This window comes from Ascaphus truei, assembly GCF_040206685.1.
Source record: "Ascaphus truei isolate aAscTru1 chromosome 20 unlocalized genomic scaffold, aAscTru1.hap1 SUPER_20_unloc_1, whole genome shotgun sequence".
Classification (NCBI taxonomy): Eukaryota; Metazoa; Chordata; class Amphibia; order Anura; family Ascaphidae; genus Ascaphus; species Ascaphus truei.
Genome location: NW_027453857.1, coordinates 892,454 through 905,000, shown reverse-complemented (window position 1 = coordinate 905,000; position 12,547 = coordinate 892,454). Strand labels below are relative to the sequence as shown.

At 42.9% G+C, this 12,547-nt stretch overlaps 1 long non-coding RNA gene across 1 annotated transcript in view; it reads right to left on the bottom strand.

Annotated features, from left to right (window-relative positions):
• Window positions 1-1,846, bottom strand: part of LOC142474699 (uncharacterized) — a 17,745-nt gene extending 15,899 nt beyond the window's left edge. Inside the window, exon 1 of the long non-coding RNA XR_012790593.1 lies at window positions 1,609-1,846. This is a non-coding gene — a long non-coding RNA (uncharacterized LOC142474699). The remainder of the gene's footprint in view (window positions 1-1,608) is intronic.
• Between the last annotated feature and the right edge of the window lie 10,701 nt (window positions 1,847-12,547).

The following is a 12,547-nucleotide window of genomic DNA, read 5'->3' as shown; positions in this document are numbered from 1 at the left end:
ACCTATGCTAAATTCAGACAACAGATACTTTATATCAATATCTATACTTACTTATTGATCCAGAGGAAGGCAAACAAAAAACCCCATTAAGGGGAAAAATTAATTCCTTCCTGACTCCAAGAATTGGCAATCGGATTAATCCCTGGATCAACATCCTTCCCATATATACTTATTTGGTATATCCCTGTATACCTTTCCCATCTAAAAAGATGTCCAACCTTTTTTTGAACAAATCTATTGTATCTGCCATCACAGTCTCCATGGGTAATGAATTCCACATTGTAACTGCCCTTACTGTAAAGAACCATTTCCTTTGTTGCTGGTGAAATTTCCTTTCCTCCAACCTTAAGGGATGGCCCGAGTCCTTTGTACTGCCCGTGGGATGAATAGTTCTTTTGAAAGCTCCTTGTATTGTCCCTGAATATATTTGTATATAGTTATCATATCCCCTCTTAGACGCCTCTTTTCTAATGTAAATAAATCCAATATAGCTAGCCTCTCCTCATAAGTTAGAATGTCCATCCCCTTTATTAATTTGGTGGCTCTTCTCTGCACTCTCTCTAGTTCCATAATGTCTTTTCTTAGGATTGGTGCCCAAAATTGTACTCCATATTCAAGGTGTGGTCTTACTAATGCTTTGTAAAGGGGCATAATTATGTCTACTTCCCTTCCATCCATTGCCCGTTTGATGCAAGATAAGATCTTGTTTGCCTTTGCAGCTACTGCATGACATTGGGCACTATTGCTAAGCCTGCTGTCTACAAGCACTCCTAAATCCTTCTCCATCAAGGATTCCCCCAATATATCTCCATTTAATTTGTAAGTCGCCTTTTTATTCTTGCATCCCAAATGCATAACCTTACATTTATCTGTATTAAACCTCATTTGCCATTTACCTGACCACGTTTCCAGTCTCTCCAAGTCCTTCTGAAGAGAAATTTCATCCTGCTCTGATGAGACGGAGGCATTCACCCCAGAAACCTGATCCTATCATTCCCCATACCATCGCGGGAGACTCAGGCCCCCCTGTTGCCAGCAGGTATGCACCACACTCAGACACGTAGCCAGACCCTAGTACAGAGGAGGGGGGCCCGATCTGCGATTGGCCCAGGGAAGGGGGGCTACATTGGGAATCGATGTTATTTTTCTTCATATTAATGGGTATCCTCAAAGCTAATGATATGCCAAAATGACGTCCATTGGCAAAACTACAATTGTTTCTTCACTTTTTCTGCTTGATGAATAGGGTGACCAGATTTCGAAAATGAAAAACCGGGACACCTTAAAAAATAATTTATTAAACAAATTACATCACGTGACACCCCCCGTTGCCATGACAACAAGACACTCTGATGCCCCTGCAGTGTTAGTGTGTATAGAGGTGGGGGCTTTGCTTGGGGGCTTTGCTTGGGCCCTTCAACTCTTACAGCCAGGGCATTATTGGCCAGGAATGCCCAGTTCGGAGGGGATTACTACTTCAAAATGTATTTGATTCGTAACAACATAAAAAAACTCTAATACCAATAACTAACAACCACAGACAATGATAATCTAAACCATCAAAAAAAATGTCTACGGCCCTTGTTCAAGCATGTTTGCGGTACTTACCAGATAAATCAGTGCCTGCAATCCACGACTGTATCCGCCTCTCCGAGCGTCTGAAAGCAATCCAGCGTTCCTGGTGTGTGGCTGAAGAGGTGAGGGACTCCCTCCTCTCAAACGGAAAAGAAGAGCAAAAAATAGAGTTGGAACATACCTATCATACAGGGATGAGAGAGAGAGACAGAGAATGAGAGAGAGACAGAGAATGAGAGAGAGACAGAGAATGAGAGAGAGACAGAGAATGAGAGAGAGACACAGAGAATGAGAGAGAGACAGAGAGAGGGACATAGGGAGAGAGAGACACAGAGAGAGAGAGACAGACACAGAGAGAGAGAGAGAGACAAAGGTAATGTACTGTATAACCATTATACCGTACCCCCTAGTATTCGTGTAATCATTGTCCCACACCCCCTATTACTCACGCTTTGGCAATACTGAAATGTTCTTTTGACAGAGACACACAGAGAGAAACAGAGACACACAGAGAGAGAGACAGAGACACAGAGAGAGAGAGACAGAGACACAGAGAGATAAAAGCATTTCGTTAGCCACAGAACGGTATCATCTATTTATTTTTTGATTATTGAAGCTCGGCTAACACGGTACTGATACCTCTATATATATATATATTGCGCGCGCACACACACATATACTGTAACGTTTTATCCAACTTTTTGATTTATCATTTGTAGAGAAAATGAACAATGCCGCCAGAAGTGCTATTTTTCAAAATGTAACATCTCTACTAATTAGTGTAAAATGATACTTCATATAAAGCAGGTTATGGGACCCAGTATAAAATGACCTTCATGTTTCTTATCACATCCCAGTACACTGGCGACACACTTTATTCGAGCTCGGCTAGTCCCACGAATTCGGGTATACCCGGGTGTATTGAGGTTTGTGACTGTTTTCTGCCCGAGTGCATTGAGGTATTTTCCAGGCAGGGATTGAAGCATTTTATTCCCGCTGGCTGCAATACTGCACAGTATATATATATATACTGCATTACAATTCATGAATTTATGCCATCTGGTAGACACGCGAAGCATTGCAGCCTATTAAATCCTAATCATTATCATTTAACAGATCAGCCGCCCATCAGCCAGGCATGAACCCAGGCTGGGAAGGCAAACGCAACGGGGCTTGTCAGAGGTGAGGAGCGGCGCATTCCAGGTATCTGCCAGGTACATACTGGGTATTTGCTCGAATAAAGTGTGTCGGTGCAGTATATGGATACTTTCTATTATCACAAGCTGCTAACATGTGACAGGGCTCAGAGTCTGAGCCCAGAATGTGACATACAGAACATTCTCATTCTAAATTTCAAAAAATATTGTGTTGATTTCTGACCTGACTGCCGTGGTTACAGCTCAACCACTCTGTTCTACTGTATGTCACCACTTTCTGCCACAACCAGCGGACGGTGGATCTGCAAGGAGTTCAACGCTCATTGGCATCACATCTGTGGCTTGGTTGACGTATCATTTCTCCAGCTTTTTATTGTATTGTTTTTAAATAGATTATATTTATTTAGTTGAATAGATATTTATTTAGTTTAATAGATCTTTATTTAGTTTAATAGATTATATTTCTAAGTTTAATAAGTTATATTTCTTAGTTTAATAAGTTATATTTCTTAGTTTAATAAATTATATTTCTTAGTTTAATAAGTTATATTTCTTAGTTTAATAAATTATATTTCTTAGTTTAATAAGTTATATTTGTTAGTTAATAGATTATATTTGTTAGCACAGTAGATTATATTTACTAGTATTTAAGTCTCCCCCTCAGTGCCCCATTAGGACCCGTGCGCATATTTCACATCTTTTTGGAGTCGCTTATTTTTTAGACCCTCGGAGCCGAAACCTAAAGGGGTCTGCTAAGAAAGCTTGGATCAAGAGGAGCCGCACAGCTTAAAGACAGAACATTTCCAAGGGAGATGGAGACAATTTGGGTAAGATCTGATTAAAGGACAACCTTTGAGGAAGGAAAGGGTGACGGGGGAGTCTAAGAGGGGGGTGAGAGAGCAAGGTGGTGTGTCAGATTGGGGCAGAGCAAGAGAACGCAAAAATGATGGGGATTTGCTGCACACCAAAAAAAAACAATAAGTAGTGATACTTTTACCAGTGCCCCTTAGTCTCAGGGAAGACCGGCATTTCGTCCAATGGATACAATATGATTGATGGGAAAGGGCACACGGATTTGAATAAAAAAAAGATAATTTATTGTGCCACAGACTACAATGTTTCGGCTGCTGGCTTTTCTTTGCTGGATTTAGTGGGTTTAGCCACTTTACCTGAGAAAGACCAGCAGGCCGAAATGTTGTTGTCTATGGCAGTGCAAGAGAAAACAGGTTGGGGGGGGTGGGTTCTCGCAAAGTCGCCGACCCATGGGTGAGTGTCTCCGGTGGAAACTAGTCCTGGACCCCGGGAAAGCTGTCTGTGGCCCACACAAGCTGAGTAACATGTAGAAAGGACACATGTATGTTCAGAATGAGTTAGCATGGTATTTTGAGAGGCACCATAGCAGGTCAGTGCAAGTCAGTGCAGAGCACTGCAAGGTCAGTCAATATGAGGAAGGGTCCGATGGAGGAGTTGGAGGGTCCCACAATATCTCTTAAAGCAGGGGTGCGCAAATCGAGGGGCACGACATTTTCTTGGGAGGAGGGGTTCGGCGCTTACAGAGGCCCCTCGCTCTTCCCCACAGCATTTAAATTAAATGCCGGAGATCGCGCGTAAGTTCCCTTTCCTTGTCTCCGGCGGCTTCTGGCGACAGCAACGTGGCGTCACATGATGTGGCATTGCCATAGCAACGTGATATAACATGACGTCGTTACATCAGAACGTCGGAGACAAGGTGGGGAAGGTGGAGGGGGGAGCAGGGGAAAAGGTTGTGCAACCCTGTCTTAAAGCATTGTCCTGCATACAGATCAGAGGCCAAGAATGGATATGGATATCCGATGTGAAGCCGGAAATAAGACAGAAAAGACCGTTCCGGGGTAAGAAGGTGAGTGATGAAATAGCCGTCACTGTGTAACTCTTCCAATTACCTGCAACTTCATGCAGAGAAATATCAAGATTGTTTTTAACGTGCTAAGCGCCTAATGGGGAATTCAACTGCTGAGAGGTTAAGGGAGTACAGCAATATACTATTAAAAACATGTGACTGTATACTGCTGATGACATCAGTATAATCCTGCAAAGTTACAGTGAAATTCCACATAAGAATATGCAGTACATCAGTATTTAGAATATACGAGTGTGTATACCTAGGTCAGAAATGGGTACACACAACCAGGGGGGGGGAAGGGGAAGATAGGATGGGGAAGGGGGAGGGAGGGAGGAGAAGGGGGAGGGAGGGAGGAGAAGGGGGAGGGAGGGAGGAGAAGGGGGAGGGAGGGAGGAGAAGGGGGAGGGAGGGAGGAGAAGGGGGAGGGAGGGAGGAGAAGGGGGAGGGAGGGAGGGGAAGGGGGAGGGAGGGGGGGGAGGGAGGGAGGGGGGGGAGGGAGGGAGGGGAAGGGGGAGGGAGGGGAAGGAGGAGGGAGGGGAAAAAAAAGAAGGGAAAAAAAACACACAAAAAGGATAATCTTCCCAATTGGTAAGTGCAGAGTCCATGGATGGTGCAAGATCAAATATGCCTGTAGAAAGACAAAAAATTACCTTCTATTAAGGAAGCATTTTAAATTCTGTTGCTCATTAAGACCCATACCGTTGCTGGTATTTAAAGCATGTATCCAGAATGCTTCACGTCTCAATAAGAAAGTCTCCCTATCTGGAGTGCCTTGTCTAGGTGCTACTGTCTCAATACCCATGATGCGTAAAGAGGCAACATTATGATTGTGTTCCACAGAGTGTTGCACAAGAATAGAGGGATCCGTACCTTTTCGAATTACACTTTTATGTTCAATGAACCTTGTTTTTAACATTCTTATGGTCTTACCCACATAAAGAAGACCACATGGACACTTTATTACGTACACTACATATTCAGATCTACATGTGATTCTATTTTTGATTATTATGATCCTCCCGCTTTGGGGGTGACTGAATTGACTACCGGTAGTCAGACTGTTACAGACCGAGCAGCTCATGCATCTAAAGTTACCCGGTCTGCCACCCTCCAGAAAATGAGGAGTTCTGTAGTTACCCTCATTATCTGCATGTATCAGGCTATCCGCCAGATTTCTCCCTCTTTTGAATGCCACCATTGGTGGTACACAGCAACTTTCAGATAATATATCATCATTTTGCAGAATATGCCAGTGTTTAAGAATGGTAGATTTAATAAAACCACCAGCTTGACTGTATATAGTGGTAAATACAAGCCCGTCCTCCTTCTTATTTTTGGTAGCACTTACCTCTTTATCCAGTGTCCGGTCTAACACAGCAAGAGGATATACGCAGGAAGATATCCCCTAGCCAGGAATCTACCACGTAGTTCTCCAATAGCTGGTTCAATATGATCCTTCCTGCTCGTGATTTTGCAGACCTGGACTTTCTGTGAAAAAGGTAATGCATCAATAAGAGAAGGAGGATGATTGCTATCTGCCCTTAAAATTGCATTTCTGTCTGTATCCTTTCTAAAAAGATCAGTATGTAACTCCCCATTAGTCTGTGTAATGAGGATATCTAAAAAAGAGAGTTGCTGTGTACTCCATGTATTAGTGAGGAGGACCGGTGAATGGAGACCATTAAGATACTAAAAAAAGATAACAGCTGATCCTCCGTACCTGTCCATATGAAAAACATCATCAATATATTTGTAATAGCTTTTAATATGCACTAAAAAGTCTGATTTGTAGATGTACTGCTCTTCGAAATGTGTCATGTATATGTTGGCGTAAGCAGGGGCCATATTACTGCCCATTGCTGTCCCCTTAATCTGCAGGAAGAAATCACTCTCAAATCTAAAATAATTTTTATAGAGAATGAAATGTAAAATGAGCATAATGTATTCAATTGGAACAGTGTCACTATAATGGCGAATGAGGGTGGCCTTGATTATCTCAAGACCTTCAACATGGGGGATTATTGTATAAAGGCTAGACACGTCTAAACTAACCAGAATATGATTAGTCCCATCACCAGGTGAGTTTTTTTAATTTGTCAAGGAAATCAAACGTGTCTTTGATGTATGAGTTGGCTGTCTGTGCAATAGGTTGTAGAAATGTGTCTACAAATTTTGCAAGGGGTTGATTTAATGAATTAATAGCAGCTATAATAGGCCGCCCCGGGGGATTGTTTAAATTCTTGTGTATTTTGGGCAAGGTATAGAAAATAGGGCATTTAGGATGCAACATAGTTAGAAACTCAGATTCAGGCTCTGTTATCCACCGGTTATTAACCCCCATTTGGATAATTTCCTTAATTTCTCTCGCATAGTTAAAGGTAGGGTCCCTATCCAATTTAATGTAGCAGTTAATGTCACTCAGTTGTCTGATGGTTTCAGCCTTATAATCTGAGTAATTCTGCACTACTAGGGCACCCCCCTTGTCCGCACGCTTAATAATAATCTCATTATTATTAGTCAACATTTTTAATGCTTCCTTTTCCTGAACAGACATATTGTATGTAGCCCAATGTTTGTTTTTTTTGTACCTTGCAATGTCCCCCTTAACCAGTCGTATATATGTGCTGACTGATTGATTTTTAAATGGCGGGACAAAAGTGGATTTGAGCTTGCACATTTTGGTACCTTGATAAGAAGCCGAATTATCTGTCCCTTGCTGGTAAGTGGCCAAATTAACTGTCCCTTGTTGTTCATAGGAGGATTACCTGTCCCTGGTTGGATATTGGAATGCACAGATTCTGTAGACCTGTTAGAAAAAAATGATTTAAGGTTTAATACACGTTCAAATTTAAATAGGTCAACCTCCAAATCAAAATCATTAAACAATGTAGTAGGTACATATGAGTGCCCCCTAGCTAAGACAGACATTTCACATTGATTAAGAGTGTAATCAGACAGATTAACAACCAAGGTGTCCATACTCATTTCTGCTCCGTTGTACGTAGGGGATAGGGTGATCTTCCCTTTCCCCTGGCCCCCGCGTCTAATTTTCCTTTTCCTTTCTCCTTGTCCTTGGATTGGCCTAAAAAAGGGGCCAGACTTTGGCCTCTCTGACGTTCTGTTGAGGAATGGGCTTCAGAGTCACTGGTTTGGACTTCTTGGACTCCCTGGGGTGCTCTCCCTCTTTGGTTCTTGCGTTGTTTGGGGTCTTGCTTCAGCCACGGGTATACTCTTCCATCTTTATAGTCATTAACAACTTTTTTGAATTTCAACTTCTTAAAGTGAATAAGATCACTTTTAATTTTTTTCCAGCTTGGTCTTAAGACTATCCAATGATTGTACAACGTCCGTACCAGGGCTAGACTGTTCAATGAGGATTTCCACTTTGAGTATATCCTTCCTTGTGTGGCTAAGTTGTTCCCCCACCTCCTCAATAACCAAAATATTCAAGTCCAAAGAGGCCCTATTAAAGCTGCAGTTCAGTCTTTTTTTTTTTTTTACTTCAATAGTTTCATGTGGGCAATCTCTAATTACCTAAAGAACTGTATAGCTGCAGGTCAATTCGTTCTCCATGTATTGATAGGCGAAATTTGGTGACATAATTAGTGAAGGGATCTGTTTTTCTTCTGCTTCTGTCTCTCAGTGGAAGCTCATGAATATTCATGAGCACTCCTGCATTGACATTTGCTAGAGGGAGGGCAGGGCTGACAAAGGGGTGTGCCAGGGCTTGTGACAGGACATGAAGGGGCAGTGCCTTAGCAAATGGCTGTTAAAATAGAATACAAGAAAATTGGTCTTTCAAAGTTGTTTTTTTAAAAACAGAAAATGCTAAAAATATTTTTTCTTACTACAGAACTGATTTATTAAAAAAAAACACACATGCAGGATATTGACTGAACTGCAGCTTTAAAGCATTGTCCTGCATACAGATCAGAGGCGAAGAATGGATATGGATATCCTATGTGAAGCCGGAAATAAGACCGAGAACAATATCGAAAAGACCGTTTCGAGTGATGAAATAGCCGTCACTGTGTAACTCTCCAATTACCTGCAACTTCATGCAAAGAAATACACTGGCGACACACTTTATTCGAGCTCGGCTAGTCCCACGAATTCGGGTATACCCGGGTGTATTGAGGTTTGTGACTGTTTTCTGCCCGAGTGCATTGAGTTATTTTCCGGCAGGGATTGAAGCATTTTATTCCCGCTGGCTGCAATACTGCACAGTATATATATATATACTGCATTACAATTCATGAATTTATGCCATCTGGTAGACACGCGAAGCATTGCAGCCTATTAAATCCTAATCATTATCATTTAACAGATCAGCCGCCCATCAGCCAGGCATGAACCCAGGCTGGGAAGGCAAACGCAACGGGGCTTGTCAGAGGTGAGGAGCGGCGCATTCCAGGTATCTGCCAGGTACATACCGGGTATTTGCTCGAATAAAGTGTGTCGGTGCAGTAGCAACGCTTGTTTTTAACGTGTTAGCACCAAGGGGGAATTCAACTGCTGAGAGGTTAAGGGAGTTACTCACCCAAACTCAGCGACGCTTCTGTGTCTCTGTGATAACACCCCCAGGACATGCTCGGAAACCTGAGGTAACTCAACGTATTTTTGATAAATAGAAACATGACCTTCTGGGGTGGGGTATATAATGGGTACTGGGCCTGGTGAGGTGGGTATAACGGGTACTGGGCCTGGTGAGGTGGGTATAATGAGTACTGGGCCTGGGGAGGGGCATATAACAGGGTACTGGGCCTTGGGAGGGTTGTATAACTGGGTACTGGGCCTGGGAAGGTGGGTATAACGGGTATTTGCCCTGTGGAGGGCGGTATAACGTGGTATTGGGGAGGGGGTATAGGTGGCACAGGAGCTCTTGCGATACAGAGTATCACTGTCCCTGGTTACAAACACTTCATGTCTCCTGCAGGTCAGGACACGCACAAAGGTGGAGCCCTTCGTGCCACCAGACGACGAGGCGGACGATGAGGCATACGACAAAGCGGGCGTCAAGTGGTGCGAAGAGGTGGGCTACAAGGTGGCCGATGAGGCAGACGACGAAGCGGATGTCAAGTCTGGCGACGAGGTGGGCCATGGCGAAGGAGAATACGAGAGGTGTGGATGGATCTGCTGCTTCACCTTTTTTAGGCGGAGAAGAAGCCAGGAGCAGGTAGCAGAGGAGCCAGGGCGTAGATACAGGGGTTTTCTAGGGATCCCTGAGAAGTTGGTTTGACCGCAGGAGGGGCAGATAAGATCAGGAAGGCTGCGGGAGGGGCAGGTACTAGAGAGAGATAGGGATATTGGGCGTGAGAGGGTGAGAGAGAACAAGGAGCAGGGCCAGAGCACGGGTTTCATGCGCCCGAGGCCAAACTTAAAATTTGTGCCCCAGTTGTATAAAAAATAATAAGATAAATAAAATAATAAAATAAACAGTGGCGTAGCTAGCGGGGCTGCAGGGGGTGCGACCGCACCCCAGCGCGACGCAAAATAAAAATAAAAGGGCGCCAAAATACTGGATAAAAAAAATAATAATAATTTTCAAAAAAAAAAGATAAATAAATTAGAAATAATAAGAGGAAAAAATAATAATGATTATTAATGCGCCCCTAGGAGCTCTGCGCGCTAGGCGACCGCCTAATGGCCGGCCGGCCCTGCGAGGTATGCGGGAGGAAAAGGGGTGAATGGGATAGATATGCAGGGGGATGGGGGAGCAGGTGAGTTATACACAGGGGCACAAGGGCCCCATCACCCGCATCTCTATATACTGAGTGTGCCCCTGTGTATAACAACGCTGATCTGTGCTAATCCATTTGATCTCACTGCGCAGTGATCTAGGGACCATCCGATCGCCATTTAATGGGGTCAGGAAGGAATTTTTCCCCCCATTGCACAGCAGGGGTTATGTTTCGCCTTCCTCTGGATCACAGCAACAAACTACCATTTGTGCATGAATTATCAGTGAGATCTTTATACACCCTGATTTGGTCTACACCCCTTCGCTGCCTCTCCCAGCAAAGAGATTAATTATTTAAATAAAATACTCTCTTTAATCAAACCTATGTGTAGTGTCTTTTCTATCCGTTGTATCTATTGCTAACAGCTCAGTGATTGTTACCCAGGACGCTGCACTAGTGTCACGCTGCCAAGCCCGGGTGTGAGGGAGATTTATAGGGTCACATATACACTTCTGCCAAAACACTAGTGCAAGATCTGTCATATCTTTTATTACACAAAACGGTATCTAAAAAGGTAAAAATAACATACTTGGGATTCTGCTACAAATATCTCTTTAATTACAAACCAATTAGCAAATCATTCAGATTAGAGTCAAGCGAAAGAAAGGGTTAAGTATCTCATGTACAGTATATGCAGTGTAGGCTGTTCTGCAGCATTACATGCAGGGGGCAAAGGGTAGCAGATATAAGTAATGCTGATCTCAGAGCTGACCGGCTGACCTGCTCTACTGGCTGACCGGCTGACCTGCTCTATCGGCTGACCTGCTCTACTGGCTGACCAGCTGACCTGCTCTACTGGCTGACCGGCTGACCTGCTCTACTGGCTGACCGGCTGACCTGCTCTACTGGCTGACTGGCTTCCCTTCTTTCAGCTAAATGACCTGAATTGTGGCCCCTGTATCTCCCAATTATAGCTGCAGTTCAGTCAATATCCTGCATGTGTTTTTTTTTAATAAATCAGTTCTGTAGTAAGAAAAAATACTTTTAGCATTTTCTGTTTTTTAAAAAACAACTTTGAAAGACCAATTTTCTTGTATTCTATTTTAACAGCCATTTGCTAAGGCACTGCCCCTTCATGTCCTGTCACAAGCCCTGGCACACCCCTTGGTCAGCCCTGCCCTCCCTCTAGCCTTCGTTGTAAAGGTTGTATTTTTGTCGGTACATATATTTTTTTCAAAGGCTTAATTGTTCTGCTCTAGGCGTGAATCTGTTAATGGTTTCATTGTTCGTGATTGAGTGTGAATTGTTTAGGGATGTAAATAATGATTGCTAATTGATTTTTGTTTACGTTTGATTAATTTGCAGAATGTATATGGTGCATAGATATTGAGGCATCATTTATATTGGAATGTAAGTTGTTTAAATGGCTTTTCAGAGGTTTAGTGATGATTTAGATTGAGAGATCAGTTATGAATATTAAAGGAAATTTATTTTAATTTAGTGTGTATGTACTGTATGGAGAAGTGTTTGGTTGTAGGACAGTGCTTTTGATAACCCTTCTACATTTATTTGTACTGTATATTGGTTTATCATGGGTGTGTATATAACGTGTGTATATATATATATATACTGTATATATATATATCTCTCTCTCTCTCTCTCTCTCTCTCTTTCTCTCTGTCTCTCTGTATATATATATACAGTATATATATATAGTTGCATGATGAAGCCACAGTACAAATTCATGGGTGAAGGGTGGGTATCGTGCCTGTGTGGCTTAACCCCTTAATTACCTTTGCGGTTATTATCCGATAAGGTGTTTAAGGGGTTAATTGATATCTGAATGTACTTGCAATGTATTGGCTTGGTTTTGGCTATGTTTTGTGTGGGCAAGAGAAGGAAGGCGCTGGCGTCGGACACTTCGTATTGATGAGGTCAGTAGTACTTTATTTATTTGAATATGCTAGTTAATATTTTTAATAATGGGCAATTAATCTATTATCCATATCTGGATAATAGTTATTTTGCACATTATTGTACTGTAGGTGTTGGGGGGGAGGGTGTATGTATTGAATGTATAGGCCAGGTTTATTTTTTTTACATTCAGGGTTACTTCCGTGGTTTTGCGTGGGACGTCTGGAGACCACCCGCGGGGAATCCTCGGGTATCCTAAAGGGTAGCAGGCTGGTGGTTCCACGGGTGACACATGTGGGCATGACGATGTGTGGTCCCACTTCTGTGGGGGCACCTCC